Source organism: Salarias fasciatus, chromosome 12 (assembly GCF_902148845.1).
Source record: "Salarias fasciatus chromosome 12, fSalaFa1.1, whole genome shotgun sequence".
Classification (NCBI taxonomy): domain Eukaryota; kingdom Metazoa; phylum Chordata; class Actinopteri; order Blenniiformes; family Blenniidae; genus Salarias; species Salarias fasciatus.
Window position 1 is genome coordinate 20,597,222 of NC_043756.1, and position 17,802 is coordinate 20,615,023.

General features: G+C 43.9%; 1 protein-coding gene across 4 annotated transcripts in view; it reads right to left on the bottom strand.

The window, feature by feature from the left end:
• Positions 1-17,802, bottom strand: part of slc20a2 (solute carrier family 20 member 2) — a 45,352-nt gene that overhangs the window by 26,671 nt on the left and 879 nt on the right. Inside the window, exon 1 of one of the 4 annotated variants that reach the window (XM_030105382.1) lies at positions 4,245-4,305. The exons of 2 other annotated variants lie outside the window; for them this stretch is intronic. The gene's annotated coding sequence lies outside the window, so the exon portion shown is untranslated. Of the gene's footprint in view, positions 1-2,950; positions 3,400-4,244; positions 4,306-17,802 lie in introns of those variants that run through there. One more of the 4 variants, XM_030105381.1, reaches the window with a different exon arrangement.

The following is a 17,802-nucleotide window of genomic DNA, read 5'->3' on the forward strand; positions in this document are numbered from 1 at the left end:
TGTCTCCAATTGTATTTCTTTCTTTCTCAATTTTATTTTTATCACCACTGTTGTCGAGTCAATGAAGAAACAAACATAACATAAACAAAACAGTGTTTCTGTTTCAGATGCGGATGCTTCATGTTTCACTTTATTAATAAAGCCCTGGCCTTAATTCACTACAAGCCCCGCAAGCTTTCTCTCCACGTTTTGACGTTCGTTATGGATAGAATGTTTCTGGGTGAGCAGGCTGGAGCCTCACGCAGCAGCAGTGCGATGAGACTCTCTAAGAAAGCTGCCCTAAAAAATAAAGAAAAAAACAACACTTGAAAGTGACATACTCCATAAACCAGCATGCTCCTCAGGATTATTTCTGGCAGATCTGGTTTTTTTTTTCCCCTCCAGTGGGTGTCAGGTGGCCAATGCAACACATAATGAGAGCACCGACACACATGAACAGGGCTAGGCAATAAAACAATGAAGACATAACAAAATAACTTTCCTTCGACAGACATAAGTAACATGGTTTGATTTTTAAATAGATTGCCTTCATGCACGCTTTGACAGACAATATAAATATATTGTGACTTATGGTAGAAATTAAAAAAAATATACAATATTGCTTATATCAACAAAGTTTTTTTTGCGTTAAAATATCGGTTTTCAGAGCTGCTACATTTCCCCATTTCTTCTGTGCTTGCAGCTTCTCTCACTTTGAGTGAGCTGCACTCATAGCCCCGCCCCTCCCTGCTCACGTCTGAACTTTGCAGAGAGACAACATAACGGCAAACAAAAATGAGGAAAAAGCTGAAGAGGGAAGTTTCGGGAGCTTTAGAGTGATGGGCACAATATACCGATTGCACTGCTCAAATAATGGATCCTTAATTAGCGCATATATTGGATAATGTTGCAAAACACCCAAACGTGTTTTACAGAGGCACTGGTGATTTCACCTGGCTGACGTGAGCAGATCTACAGAGAGAGACAGGAAAAAAAAACATGTTTTGAAACAATAGTTTCACCTCCTATGAGCTGTGCACCTCTGACAGGAGGGAGTGTTTCCTTCATGTTTTCTTTTATTGTGGTCGGTGCTGTCTAACATATGGTCTGTGGGCCAAACTCAGGACACCACAGAGTCCAGTCCGGCCTGTGACATGACTGCATTTTTAGTTGCAGTCGTATCTGAGAGGGACATTTCTCTGTACTTTGCACAAGGACACAAAGTTTAAAATTGTGGTAATGAGAAAACTTTATTTAAAATATATTTTATTTAAAATGTATTTCGAGCACGAATGGCAGAAGTCCAGTAACATTTTTTAGCTCGTATTTCCGTCTTCACATATACAGTAGATTATTATCTGAAAAATGCTCAACTTAGATTTATACAGTGAGACCATCTGCAGGTGAATTTTTGCTATAACAATATAATCATGGAAAAATCTGAGTAATGCATTTTTTTTTAAATAGGGCAACATACCATAAGATACGTGGGGGGTGTCACAAATTCATTAGATGATCTAAAAAGCTTTGTTTGCAAGAATTACTCATTTTAATATGACTGTAGTGATTTTGTTGGGGAGTAAATCAGCATTCAGTGATTCTACAACATGACACAGCATCATCTTAACCAAATACAACTGACACTGGAAATGCTTGATGGTGGTAATCTGGCATAAGAACAAGAAGCCACACAAATTGTTTGACTCATACATGTAGCTGTGATCTCTGGACATCAGTCTCTCACTTAATGAGGTTTGGATTTACAGAGCTGGCCCTGCTGCTGCAGTCCAGCCAAGAAAAAAAAGAGGAGATTCATAAACTTCAGAGTAAAATCTGTTATCATTTTTTTGAGTTACGCCAAATAAATTGTCCTCACCTCCTGCACTCCAGTCTGAAAGGGGCAGCATCGCTCTGCGATATATATGCCGGTCAGATAAGCAGTCTCGGATTACTCTGGGATCAAGTGAAGTGGATGAAAAGACGTTCGATGTGCTTAAGTACAAATGCAGCAGACATTTCTGACGTGCTGCCGAGTTTGTCTTTCGGACAACCTGACTCCTCTACGTGTGCCACACTGCTTTGTTCAACTCCGTCATCCGGCTCGATCTCTGTGTGCGTTTGTGTGACGTAAGTCGGTGCATTTAGAGGGGCGCTGATCACAACACGTGGTGAAGTCATTTCGCATTGATTGACGCAGCGCGTCCTGTGATGTGAGTAATGCACACGCCCACGTCGTGACATTGACACTAAAACAAAATATATCGTGCAGCTCAAGTTTTCACAGCTGTCCCGAGGAACCAAATTTACCCTCTGAGTGTTTGGAGTCTTAGAACTGAAGAATAATCAAACAGTTTCGAATCGCCTCACTTTGTCAAATAATTCTTATTTTACACTTTCATGGAGAAACATTTTGTTTTTGAGAATGCTTCATTGACGGCCGAGCTGGCCATTTAACCTGTTTGAGCATCAGCCTCTGCTGGCATGTGTTGTATGTGAAGAAATGTGTGTGCAAACTACTCACTGTGATTACTCCTAACTGTTTGCCGTCTCTGCTGTACAGCGCTCATTAATCTGCCTGAGATGCTGCTGCACCACAGCTGGTGCAAAACACTGTGTCACGAGCTACAGTCTGCATTGACACGCGGCTGCACTATCCACGCGCACGCACCCCCCCCCCACCGCTGCCTTTTCCCGCTCCCCTCTCTCCACATTAACTAACCCATCTTCATAGAACGGACGACCAAAAACATGCATGCAGTGTCAGACGATGACTCACGGCAGCAGCATTTGTTACACCTGAAGCGTGCGCTACTGCAGGCTGTGCCGCCAAGGACACACACAAAATGCTCGCGGCTAACAGATGATTTAAGAAGTTAGATGAAAGACACAGAGTGAGGGCCAAGGACAGGAGATTAAGACAAACCTAAGTACATGCGGAGGCCTGACGTGCCTGGAAATCAACTCCACTCACCTTCATGTCTTCTCACATCACAAGGAGGTGGAGAAGTGGTGGAGAGGAGTTTCAAAATGACAGTGTTAGAGATAAACACTAAGAGAGGAATGGTAGCCTGGGAGAGGAACGAGAGGATGAGAAAAAAAAAAAAACGGACGGGGCATAAGAGAATGGCTGGTGAGCGTGTGATGGATGGGAAATCAAATTATGAGGAGAGAGGGGAAGGACAATGGCTGATGACAGGAGGAGAGGAGAAGTGACGGGAAGGAGCGGAGGATGCTCAGAGAGATAGCAGCAGGTTGTGGTGATGTTGCGAAAGACAGGAGGAGAGAGCGAGCCCGCGAGTCGGGAGAGAGACAGAGAAAATGAGGCAGAGAGAGAGAGAGAGAGAGCAGTGCAACGAGTTGAGTCTAGACTGCCTCTTAAAGGAATGTATCTGCATTCACAACACATGCGAACCAATGACAAATGTTGGAGGAGCTGTGGTGTAATGCTGACTGGCTATCAGCGTGGAGAGAGGATGGACGGACGGATTAGAGGCAGCCAATGACTGTAGGAGGGGAGGAAAGCAAGCGAGGGAGAGGAGGCGAACCTTTTACAGCGAGCGAAAAGCATGCAGATAGATCAAGGACATTCACAGCATTCGGTTGGCTTCGCTGGCCGCTGCACAAGGCAAGCGGTAGATGAATTAATGTAACACGCACACGCCGAAGCGCCAATGCAGACAAATACAAAGGAGGCAACAGTGCAGCGAGCCGCGGGGACGGGCCCCGGGTTGCACAATCACGAACGTGCCCGTTTCTGCGCAGGAGTCAACGTGATAAGATGAACTAAGACAGAGCTGTTTTTCTTGGCGGCACAGAGGCCCGTCTCACGAGTACTCGCACCATCTCAACACCGTTACTTGGCTACGGTCCACTCATCACTTTCTCAGTCTTTCTCCCTCTGCTACGATTGTTCCCGTACAAAGACACACTGAACAGTATGTCTTTATGTCACTGGACTTCAGACAGGGGGCCCACGCCAGCACTATGAAGAGTTGCTGTGGGTGATAAAATACAAAGCTGAAACAGAGGACAAGTCTCACAAACAACCCCTCAACACTTCAATCACGGAGCTCAAAGAAGAGAAGGGATGAAAATTTGACGTGGGGACTGCTTTAGATGTAGAACAGAATGTTCTACAGGACTTCTGAGAGAAACTCGGTAGTTTTGCTCTCAGTGGTTAAAGCATCTTCGGAAGTTATTGAACTCTTCTTTGAAATCCTCGCACAATCTTTTTGGCTACAAACTGAAAACTTGTCATTACTTACATGCTCTCAAATCAAGCCAGAGTCCAGTGCCACCTGTGCAGTTCAGGTTAAATTTCCTTCATTCTGGCATGGTCCTAAAATCCAGCACCGCTCAGAGATCCGACCGTCGGTTTGTTTGGCTTCTCCTCTATCGTCTCGCACTTATTCTTTCCCTTTCTGTCCCCCAACTGGCCCTGCCTGCTAAAAGCCAATCTGCGTCAGCTGCACCTGCTGCCTCTGACTCTGTGCTTCACAGCGGGGTGGCGCTGTCGCTCAGAACCAAAACACACACGTACACACACACACACACACACGCTCACGCACACAGCGTTCAGATCAAATCAACCTCTCAGGGCACGAGGGGGGTCTCTCAAGAATGACAACAACGGAGCATGCTGCTCATAGCGCCACATCTTCAAAGGTTCCTTGTGTGTGGACACTTGTACACACACATGTATACACACATGCGCATTTCCATAAATCCTCTCACTCGCTCCATTTTCTGTTCTGCACTGCAACACTCAGTCATGTTGTCAAGAAGCGAGTATGTCTGGTAATCCTTCAGATTGCCTCTGAAGGCAATCACAGGCACACGGGCAATGTGTCAAAAATTCATGTGGGCCTGCAGCTAAATCAATACATTTCAGTACCTTTTTTTCGGTGATTTACCCTGTTGGAGATTCGACATAAATGAAGCCTCAAAGCGGCAGTGAACCGTCTCACAGCTCAAGCCTCGACTTTGCACCAGACAGCCTCGAAAAGTTTCCACCAGTTTATGATTTTTTTTTTCAACTGAAGAAGTGGCAAGATGAGAGGTACTAAGCAATGTTTGGTAATATTTTTTTGATATTATGTTAAAATACATTAGAGATTGCTAGAAATTTCTGTGCTGATGAGGAACTGAAGACACTTACAAGCAAATGGCTCAATGAATCTTGGGCCCCAACAAGTCACAGAGACCGAAGACCAACTGGATTAAATCAGATGAAATCCAGTAAACCAACATCGATTTAAACACTTGAAAATGCACTGATACTTGTTTTGTGGAACCACAACCCACTCATTATTAGCAAGACCGATGCTGAAGGGATAAGTAACCTTACCCACAATTTAACATGACCGGCAAGATTATGTGTGATTTTGTGAGGCCCTGCTGTGGCCAGAGGCTAAAGAAGCCTTGAGCCACCAGCTTCTAGCAGGGATGAGCTCCTTCGATGGTCTGGTGAGCTAATTTTCTTGCGGTCTTCAACCTCAACGGTGTTACCTCAGGTGATAACACACGAGTGAATTTATCAAAACTCACACAGCTATTTCTATAGCCACAAAAGAGTCTTGAGAACTGTTTTCTTCATGTGCAGAGACACAAATGTGTAAAATCAAAACATTTCACTTTCCTAAAGCTCAGTTTAGGAAACTTCCCTCCTTTGAGAAAACTTTAAATCACATTTTCCATGCTTAAGTTTCCCCTGGATGACAGAATGGCAAATGACAGTCTCACAATCCATACACCCAGCAAACTCACAAAGCAAACCTTTAGCAACACCAAACCAAGCTCTGGAACAACAGCAAACAATTGAGAGCCCCTCTCAGCCTCCCATGGCTTTCAGTGTTGTGTAAGCCTTATGTTTAAATACTCTTTTAAGGTCAGCTCTCTCTGGTTTCAGCAGAGACTGTGCACGGGTTTGACTCCCTCACCCCGAAATGGCAAAGTGACTGAAGCAACTCCTCCCTAGCCGAGTGTCTGCGCGACTGTTTTAAGAAACGAGAGACACACTGCCGTGCACTGTCCTCACAACCATCTGTCCCCGTTAGTCGTGCCGAAATTGACTCATAAAGGATCCAAATTTAGATCGATACAATGAAAATTGCAAATAAAGGAGAACAGCAATCAGACAATTAAAAGATTCGAAAATTGATAAGATTTAAACAAAAACTACTTTTTCTGAGCTTGTGATGTTACAAATGAGGGTTTTAAAACACTTCTCCTGAATCAGATAAGCACAGACACACACTCACTGCATGAAAACCACTGTGGCTAAAATAGAAACAACACAAAGGATGGAGTGTTCGGAATAAGACTTTTTGACAAGCAGAAACTATTAGTCACCTCTGAGAATAACCCGATGCTCACAACAGGGATCTTAATAGACCAATCAAACTGTGCCACAAAGATGAGCCTGCAGCCAACTGCTTTTTTATCAGCACAAAGGGGCCCGATATTGTTAGCTCAGCCTCGCATCATATGACTGACACAATTAGGTTTGGTACCCACCGATAATTGTGGCTCTCTGGTGTTGTGGTCCAGCTTTATTATCCGTCTGCCATCTGTGTCCATGTTCCTGAGTCTAGGAGTCATCTTACCCTTGACCCTCGGCTCTGTTATTTCCTCTCCTCGCTCTCCCCCTCCCCGCTTCCAGCAACAGCCGGACAGTTCCAGTTCCCTCAACAAATCAGCACTGGTACCCAAGAAGACAACCAGCCGCCCCCTCACCCCCGTCCTTTATCCTATGCCCAGCCCAAAAGAGCTTTCTTCCTCTTAGATGAGAAAACAGAGAAATGTTGATCTGGCTGAGTGATTGGAAAGCACTGCCAGGATCTCCAGTCCACCTACCTCTTTCTCCACTGCTGAGACTGGTAATCTATTGTTGGCATGGTCTTTGGTATTAAACTGTGTTACTGGGGCAAAGTGGGTGCTGGTATTAGTGATTGCTGAAACTGCAGAGCAAAGAGCGCGAGAGACTCTGCGAGGAGGGACACATACCAGCACGATTAATTATGTTGTGGCTGGACAAACTATAAGCGCAAGATGCCAACTCAGTTTTAGTCTTTCATCAACACTCAGCAATGGACTGACCCATAAAAATCAAAATTAAAGGGTGCTTCAAAATGAAGTTTTTAAAGCGTGGCACTTGAGTTGCAGTACCTGTTTTCACACACCTGCGGGTCACATGGTCAATTCTGAAAACTGTATGAGAGCAAAACAGGGTCTGTCAGTGGGCCAGACGCTGTAATAGTATGTTGCAGACTGAAAAATCCGCCCCCACGTTCCAACACACCCAACTCTGACAATTCCAAGTTAAGTGTTCAACATGGCTGCAGTGAGACATGAAATGTGTTTTAATGTTGTTGGATAGCCCTTAGAGATTTTTTTTTTTTGACTATGGGAATAAAGTTGCATTGTTTTTGTTAACTAAATAAGCAAAAAGAAAAAAATCCTTTTTTATTACTTCCAATGTAGGAATCAACTGGAGAGCTACACATCGTCTTCGTGAAGGTCTGAAGTTATCCAGATTATTAACGTCAAAACAAAATTGTGAAAGTATCTGTGTGGTTACTTTTCAAGCACAGTATGATTTTAAGCATTTTCTTCTCTTAAGTCTGGACACACAGCATAATAAATATATGTGAACTGCTGTCTGCACGATATCAGGTAAACAAACAATATGTGAAAATGCTGCTGAATATACATAAAACATCATCTGCAATAACCAGACAGAAGATCTTCATGATGTCTTTGTTTATACATACATGTATAATTTTTGCCATAACGATAAATTATGAAGGTAATTAGAAAACGAGAGGAAAGAAAGAGAATCAGGCACAGGGAGAGAAAAAAAAAATGCGAATGAGAGAAAGAGCGGACCCTCCTAAGCTGGATCTAGTGGCCTGTGCCCTCCTGCTCTTAATCCTGGCTTCCAGCACATGACCCAGCTAACAGTATTATGAAGTGCTTTGATTAGACCTGCTGCTGTGCGTACGTACGGGGGGGTGTGGTGGCGGCGAGGGTACACAGGGTCCCTCTGCTCTGCCGCCACTTTACAGGAATGCCAGGCCTCTACACGCGCACACGGAAACAAACACACACACACACACACACACACACACACACACACACACACACACACACACACACACACACACATGCACACATACACATGCACGTAGTCATTACCCCTTAGTTCACCCTCAGTTTATGCGGACCTGTGCACAGCGGAGGAAAAGGCACAAGGGCCGCCGTGGATTAGGACTGCATGTCAGTGAGTCAGCGGATTACCCCGCCACTGTTATTCTACGTGAAAAACTAAGAGTAATGCTCTAAAACGCATAGCTAGCGTTAGCCGCGGACCATGGGCGGCGGAGCGAGTTTGCAAGCGAGGCACTTAGAGCGGTCACAACAGGGAAGGGAATTTCACATGACGACTTCAGCAGCAGGCCCTAATCGCATCAAGGGGTCTCAAAAGGGAGATGTTTGTTTGTTTTAAAGTTTATGGGGTATTGTTTAAGCCTGCTACTGATACGAAAAAAATAAAAAACAAACCTGCAAAACAAGGAACTACTTCTTGGAAAGTCACATGATAAAAAGGCCACTTTGCAAAACTAAACAGTCAAAGTGAAACCTGGCTGACAGTCTCAAGCACAACCGAAGCTTATTGCTACTGTAAAGTAATTTTATGGCAGAGTTGAAGTCAAAATAGATTGTGCAAGAACACATGATGAAGTGGCCAAGCAAGTGTATGTGTTTTCAGTAAATTACAGTATTGGATCCCGGGTGTGTTTACAGTGTAAAGAGACGGCTTTATTTCTGTGCCGTAACAACTGAAGAATGAATTGCTTCATCTCAGACGGCCACTGTAAACAGTGTGTGACCGGTGTTATCTGTCACATGTCTGCAGGTTGTGTTGCATGCTCGCAGCACATGGTGCACACACACACACACACACCCTGTACTCTCAAACTTTAACAAGCCGTGTTCCTAGTTTGCATTCAGCTTTGCATATGAGCTTTTTCTGTGGCGCATTTTAATAAAGAAAATAGAAGTGTATGGATCAGGAAATGTCCGAGTTGATTAACAGAGGAAATAGGAGATGAATTCACTGCTCAGACTGAACATGTGGGGAGCTTCTGCGGCTGTGTCCTGAAATGCCTGCCGATGAAGCAGAGGCAGCTCTGATCATTACATGCAGTCTTTTAATACAGCTGCCGTACCGACTCCAGGGAGAGATATTTTTGGGGACAGCATCCTTTGAGGCTGTGTGTGGCATGTGCTACTTTCTTTGTGTCTGAGCGCCGAGTGCTTGATGCTGAAGGAAAGTCATTGTGACAAGTGGTCTGCTGGTGTTCCGGTGGCGGAGGGTGGGAAGAAGGGGTGGGGGAGCACAGAAAGGCTGACTTTGCATGGGTCACCTCTAATCCTCTTGGACAAAATCATTTCATTGAGAGTTTTCCACCCATCGCCTCAAATCAGAGCATGGGCTCTCCCCACCAGGAGGGGGCACAATGAGGCTCAAAGCCTTTTGTTTTTTTGTCCTCAGGCATTGTGAGATTCATGGAGAAAGTGTTTCAGCCTGTTCCTAGAAATGTCACTTAAAGTCAAAATACTGAGTGCACTACATCTGACACAGCTTGGAGTTAGAAGTGTCTCTTTGAGTTTGTCTTAGTGACTTGTGTGAGCTTCAGCTGCTCATTACAGCTCACAGAGAACACTACTGCTGTCCGCTTATTTTTATATACATACATATCCTGCGTTTTAAATTATATGTTTTTATAACAACTTGTCACTTGTGCATGAATGATCTTGTCTGTTCCGCTTTCTGAGTTGTTACGCGAATACCACAGATCCTCTTCCCTGGTCTTAAATCAATATTTACTCCTTCAACCTTTGCTCCTATTGTTCTGGACGCCATTCTCCACCTGCTATTATTTCAGCTGTAATGCAGTGTGTGATTTTATGTGGATGGCACAGCTATATAGTATACTTCTGACCTTGCATATCTAAATGTATGTTCATTAAATTTGCACTCTTAACATGTCCTTTTTGGAAATGAAGAACTCTAATTCGAAGTCTCAACTTGCCATAGCTTCAATGCCATAAAAGGAGCATTGTTCCTGCATGGTCTGAATTCATACAAACACCCCGCTGACCTGCATAGACCAAAATCTTACTGAGCCATGTAAAGGTAATGCAGCGGTTAAGTTTGGAAAAAGTCACTGAAAGCACAGTTCAGAAAATCTTTTTTGAATCCTTCATTTGTTTCACATTATGAGGTTTTAATCTTAAAGCAATTCGAAAAACCACAAGTCTTTTTACGGGTGATTTTAATGTACAATATTTGGAAGGTTTTTACTTACAGTCTGATTTTCATTAAATTTTTAATTTTTTTGCATCTATAATGAATTAAGGTTTTTAAAATGTTTGCATGGTGAAATAATTTATTTCACTCTCAATAATTTTTAGGATTCAAATTATCACATCATGCTGGGAAAAGGCATTTTTCTGACCCCCAGAATGTCATAGTAGCTTTTAAAGGCTTGAAAGTTCTTTGTCTACAAGGACAAGCAACTCTCTCGGCTATAAAATCTTCTCTCCAGCCTGAGTCTTCCTTCAACACCGATAGCGCCGCAGCAACTCATTAGGACGCCGAAATTGATTTAAGCTCAAGTCTTAAAAAAAAAACGCATGAAGAAAAATCCCACTTTCAATGCAGCAGCGATTAACAGTTCAGCCCTCAGGCTCGAGTGTAAAAGAAAAACTTCATCCTATCGTATATTCTGCACGCCACAAACAGAAGTGTTTATGTGCAAAGATTATGTTGACAGGTTTGTTGACTGCAGCTCTGAGTGAAGCCGGGAAGACCTTCTCAGTGTTACCGGAGCGGTGGGGGTTGGCGGGGGTCACCGGCTGCGGAGCCATAGCGGGGCTGGAATGTGTGAAACATTATGAAGATGTCATCACCTGTTCAGTGCAGGGAACCCTGGAGATTTTCAACAATATTTAACGCTCCTCTCGCATGGTTTGCTGCTCTGGCATTACCCTGAAAAAAGCTTCTTCACCGGAGGAGGGGACCTCGTCCGCTTTCTGGCTTTCCCCCGGGGTTTCTCGTAGTACACGAGTATTTTTGGTGCCTGTGCAATTTCCAGGCTCCGTTCCAAAAGGGCTCTTGTTTCCATCGTACATCTAAAGGAGACCAATTATACAATTTACCATTATTAAAAAGTGAGGGCAAGGAGACCACTAATAACATCCCCCACTAGGTTTGAATACCCAGATTAATTCTTCAGTGAAAAGAAAAAAAAGAATGAAAAAAGCTGCCTACAAATACAGTAATAGGCAGTTTCACATTGCTCAGTACAATCATATGTAATACTAATGGTAATTCAACAATAAGTGTCAAGTAGGAGGATTGAAGGATAATAAAATTGTAGTAAATGTGTGGTATAGTGTTTTAGTGTATGAATAACTGAGCACAATGACCAGATTTAAAAACAGCTCACATTTTGAATTTTATGGAACAGTTTTCGATGTGTAACGTGAGATATTTTTGTAACTGAAGACAAGATTCAAGGTCAGTATTGATTCAAAGATATTTTCTGGAATGTTATCAGACATTTATTCTACAGAAGAAAAAAAAAAAGATTATATATTACCTTGCTCTCAGAGTGGTTAATTTACTGAGGTTACTTTAGCTTTACAACTGACCAAAATCATGTTTTAACTCATTTTTAACACTTGTGAAACAAGCTAGAAGTTGCTTGCATAACAATATCCTTTAAAGATCTGCCTCCTAACATTGCATGTGTTTATTTTGAGTCTGAAAAATGAGCAAACGATATTTAGGAAATGACAGCTGTGTGGCAACATTTTTGAAAAATTGCTAAAAGCACACACCTGCGTCTCACTCTTATCGGGAGTGCAATCATTTGCAAACAGTTGCTCAGAATGCCATTCTTCTGACTAGTTTATCCCCACCCCACCCCACCCCACAAGGTGGCCTCTGCACAGTTACCTGTGGACCGGCTGACAAATGCCCCCGCCACCTTCCCCGAGGTGTCAAATATCCACCACTTGCTCTTGTTGCTGAAGGCGAGGGGGGGGGGGGGCAGGAGGAACGATTTGGCTAGAAATAGCAGTGTCACATGAGTGTGTGCAGTGACCAGTCAGCCAGCTGCTCATCCTTACATGGAGCACCGCCGCACGCACGCGAATGCGAATAGGCGGTAATATTATCGACGCGGCGGCGATGCCTACGAGCAGACAGGTCGGTCATTCACATCTGACACCTGCTTCACTGAGCTGCACAGAAATGGAATGTAAAACTATTTCAACTAAAACTGGGCGCAAGGTCATATAAGTGCAAACATCAAAGCCAAATTGGACAAACAGTTATTAAGTAATAATGCCAGAGGGTTTTTGCCAACACGGTGGAGGGCGTACACTTCTAGAACTGTAAAAAGAATCTGTGTGTTTCTTCAAATTACTAAATTTGTCAATGGTAGACTCTCCCAAAGACCCTAAGAATAGTTTTTCCCATGCTTGTTTTAGTATTTCTTCCAGAACTAACATTTTTTCTTTGTTTTTCTTCTTGATTTTTCCAAATTCCCAAAGTGACCAGCAGAGGCAATATTACTCACTCAAATCTTGACAATCGCCAAGGTGCTTCAGAGACACGCACTTGGGTGACCGAAACAATAAAAATAATGACCATTCTAGATTCTACAAATACAACCACAAGGCCCCACAGTTCAGCAGTAAGCCTTTCATTAGCATAGTTTACACCAGGCCAGCACCCAAACAAGAGGCGCACTGTGTGACAGAGCTTTGATACAGACCCGGCCGCACACAGAAGGCCACCAGAAAGCCTAGAGGACGGCTCTCATGGCCTGAGTGGAGTGCACCAGCGGAGCCAAACGCACACAACAGGTCAGGGAAAATGATGTAATCCGCAACAACAGTGACACGCTAACTGGGGTAATAAATGGCTAATTGTTTCATTGTAAGACGGTATGGTTTCCCTTTTTCATGGGAGAGAAATTCGGAGGTTTTGTCTTTAAAGTGGCAATAACTTACAAGAGTGGAGGCTTTCTTGGTAGCTTCGCCCTCTAACAATTTAGATGAGGGTCCTCTGCTTCAAAGCAACCCAAATGGAGAAACTAACGGGAAGCCTGAAGCCGGAGGCGTGATAAACTGAGTCAGTGCAAGCTGTAAAGACTGATCTTCATCAAGAGGACAGGAAGAGAAAAAAAAAATGACCACAAAGATTCTGCATAGACATGATGGTATATAACCTCCATATTATGAGCGATTAAGGCTCATTTATGGGTCATGGAAGAATGCAGGAGTACGTGACAGTTCTAAGAGAGGAACAAACCAACATCACTGGTTTGAAGTTTTTCACTAGATAGAGTTCTCCAAAACCCACTGCTCGTTCATACATGTCCACCAGCCAGAGAATATTTTATTATATGAACGTATTTTCAGTGTTTGTGTCCAGACAGCCAGGTTCTGGCTAAATGCAGAAATGCAAACTGCAGCCAGTGGCTGTGAAGAGGTAAAGGGCTTCAAATGGCTTTATTTTTGTCAGGTTTCAACAACACCCTGAGCCTGAAGCCATGTTTAAATTAAATGAACAAAAATTAGCTGTTGTGCAACTTGTTCCATTTGTTTTCGGCTCCTTCGTCCATTGCTGACGGACAGCAGCTTGTTAAAAGTGCACTCTACTCAGTTTCCTCTCACAATAACACTCCTATCCCGACCTTTCCCGCTCTCCTGTTGTCCGTAGCCAATAGTTGTGACCTTTGCTCATGAAATAATGTAAAAGCTCGTTATCGTCCGATCGTGGATGACACAATTATCTCACTTTACAGCAGCAACATAGATTAACCAGCGCCACTGTGAGCGTATGGGCGGCGGACGTATACACAGACAGCGTGACAACTCACGCTCTTTCTGTGCTATCATGTGATGTTGCCATGGCGAAGGACGGCTCAGACATAACGGGGCGATTGTGCTCGGGGAGGACGAGGTGGGCTGATCAGAGACACGGTCTGTTCTCCGACTGCGACACTGCCAGCCCCGATGCCAACTGCCCTTCCGCCCACAGAGACAAAGACACGCCCACTGGCGGGGAGGCTGGCCGGCACGGGGGCCCTACCATCATGGAAAGTGGAACAGACCGCTGCGCCTTTTCCCATACATCTCGTCTTCCTTCCCACTCATGCCAACTCACAAAGGTCAACATCACTTCTTCCTTTATGTGAGAAAACTCACTCAAAAAATAAATTAAAGCTGCCACGGGCAACTATGGGAAATTTTTAATTAAGCTGTAATTAGAATTGTGCCATTAGCTAAGCCGGTAGCTTTTATATCAGGAAAGACAAACATAATTATGTTGTATTTCATTATATTCTACCATTTTTTCCCAAGTTTCCTTCATTAAAATAAGAAAAAGTGAAAAATGTGCACCACAAGTTCAAGGGGTTGTAGGCTACAGATTTTCAATACACAAACTACACAGACAATTCATTAATTTGTTGACTATTATAAAGTAATAAGAAAAATAAGCATATTGTTTCTGTGCATTTCACCCATCCTGGGAACACTTTTAATAATTGTTGCTTAAGGTCCAGCCTGTAAGGCAGTATTGCCTGGGGACCTGTTTTGATTCGTGGGGGGTGGGGGAGGGGGGGGGGGGGGGGGGGGGAGGGGAGACATGTTCACACCTTCATTTGGCTTATTTTCACAAATGCCCTGGGCAGTGTCACACAATCGCACAACTTCAGGGTTCACTTGTTTTGGTCTGTACCAAGCAGTGCTGGTGTGAAAGTGTCCTAGACACACTGCCATCCTGTGCTGAGAGTTTTAATAGAAGTCTAGGTGGCCATGAAGCATGCAAACACATTTTTCTGGAACCAGTTTGTGGGCTATTGTGGGACGGTGGTAGTGCAACACAATGTGCCACTCATGATAACGACACTGAGATCTCTTTCCGAAGCCATGAAAACACAGCAATGGTTAGTGTCGGTGGACACTTTTTGGTCAAAGACCAACTTTTTCGCCACAAGGCCAAAACTCCCTCAGAGTTTATGCAATCATTTGCATCATGTGCATACTGCACCTTTAATTAAGGGGGATCCAACACCGATCTGCATCGAAAACTTGAATCATGCACTTTATTAATGCATGATTTAATTTGCTAAATATTTTCACTGCATGTGGGCTTCGAAGGCACGCCCAAAATGAAAAACTGTTTTCTCACTTGACAATGTGTTGAACATTAAAACATGACACATGGGACATACCTGCCCTGAAATGGCAGAGAGCCACCCCACCCTCTAGACTGACAGCCAGCTCCAACCCACAACTTCCAAAACACAAGCTTTCAATGTCTGACTTATCCGTGCTTTACACACGCAGAGCTGTGTGCTTGTTATGAAGCATTTGGATTTATGGTTTAGCAAAGAAGAGAGGCTCAGAGCTGTGGCTGCACCCTGTCGCCACAGAACTCTGCCAATTTAGTGTGAATCACTCTGCCTCAATTGTTTTTTTTTTCTCTCCCCCCTAAAGGATTACGTGAACAAAAGACAGGTCAAAGTACAGTCAAATATAATTTGAATCAATCCACGCTGTTCCTGTGACCCCACCTTAAGTCCACAAGATAAAGAAGGAAATATTTAATTAAGGTTCAGTCTAATAGGAGAAAGACGGTTGAAATATGGCGTTTTCCTCTCTGCCACAAAAACAATCACTGCAGTCAAACTTACTCAGGTTCAACAGCAAGGTTGCTTGGAAAGCAGGCTGACTTCGCAAAGCAGACAGCTTTAAATGCAAATAACCAGATTACCCACCTGCGTGGGTGTAAGAACGTTACATTTTTATAAATCCCTGCAAAACAAATTGTAGGCAGGCAGGCAAGCAGGCTGGCAACTTTTCAAGACAAAAACAAGGTTGAGAGGGGCTGCAAGGAAGCAAAACAGTGTGGATCATCATTACGTAAACATGTTTTTAGGATGTAGTATCCTGTCATCAGAAGCTCTCGTGCTCTCACTCAGTCGTGAAGTGTAAAAATAAGGTTTGTCATTAATCTACATATCTTATCAGAATAGACTTCCCTGTCAGCCTCATAATCTATTAAGGCCAGACAAGATACTGCAGTCAGAAAGTGTTTGGCTCTATCGATTTAGACACCCGCTGTGTTAAAAGCCCCGATGTTTTCCTGCTCTTCTTTTCTGTCAGAAAGAAAACAAAGCAAAACAAAGGAAGTGAAGGTAGACCCTGGCATTGTTCTTTTCTCACTATGTCTTATCATAGCATTCAGACTGATCATTAACTCACAAAGCCTGTTTGGGTGGCTTGGAGGCAGCGAGTTTACAGCTTACACCTTGCCTGCAAGTGAACATACAGGAATCTATGGCATGGGGTTGTGCTAATGGTAACTGCAAACTATAAAGCATAAAGAAGCTAAGATACAGTGGACAATCAACATCCACAATGTAAATATTGTTTGTTGTTAACATTGTAAACATTGAAAATAACAGTGTTTTGTCGTAAATAACTTATCCGAGCATAGAACAACAACATTTTTACACTTTAGTCTGATCACTCTGATGTGCTTCTCAATGTGCACTCAAACAAACGCCAACTTTTCAAGTGAAAAGCTTCCGTTTTCACCTTTCAGTCCTCTCCATTACTCAAGAACGCAGAACCTTTTAGCCTTCCGCTGTAGGTAAAACAATCTAATTTAGCTGCAGTGCATCTAATGCAATGCAATCTAATAATGAAGTTAGGTACATCACTTTACTGGCAGTTTTTATTCCACATAGACAGCTTCCACCTTGATGCATTGTGTTACCAGTCATAAATGTGAATATCTCAGTACTTTGAGACGGAGGGTTTCATGGTGTTTTATTTCTAATTTCCCCTTTTAGTCCAGTGCCCTGTTGAAATACAACTGAGAAGGTGTGTTTTATTGTACTTGTTTAATTACTCTGTAATCAATCATGCAGACAACGAGGCTTTCACTGAACAGGAACAAGATGTACATGACAACAATAATACTAAAAAAAAAAGTTGGCAGCAAGATATCTCTGTGCGTATCAACAGGTTTGTTTACGTCGGTTGGACTGGTTGGGACGGATATCTCAGGGAGGAGACGCGTGTGATCCGCTCCACTTCCGAAATATTCGGGATCGGTTCGTCCCAAATCGTTCACTATTGGGCCGCGGGGTGGTAGTGGCGTGGCGCAGTGCGCACGCGCGGCCGTCGACCCGCCTTGTCGTCAAACAGCGTCTGCTCCGGTCTGCGCACCAAAAAAAGAGCTCAGCGGAGGGAAATGAACTCGCGTGATTTCCACCCAAATGAATAAACGCTGGTTGAAAGCGGCTCCTGGAGCCGAGCCCCGGCCTCTGTCTCCCTCTCCCCGGTGGTTCCCACAGCGGCCCGGTGCGGACGGAGAGGCCACCGGAGCGCGCACATGAATCGCTGCTATTGTGAGAGTCGCACACGTGCAGCCGCTTCACTCACTCGGTCAGTTGCCTGCGACCAGTGGCAACAATGTTACCAGCGCCGCGACACATGAGCCGAAGCTGCAGACCGTGAATGGACTATTTAATCGGTAAAATGTAGTAAAATCTGTCAGGAGGCGACGCAGATATAACAGCGGAGAAAGGCGCGTCTGAACGCCGCAGCAGCTGATTTAAATGCCAGTTTTACGCCGTGCTCACACTTACCAGGCCTGGTCTCGCTTTAATTTCCCCCCACAAAGAAGCACGAGGTGGAGAAAAGTGGCAGCGCGAGTTAAAGGAC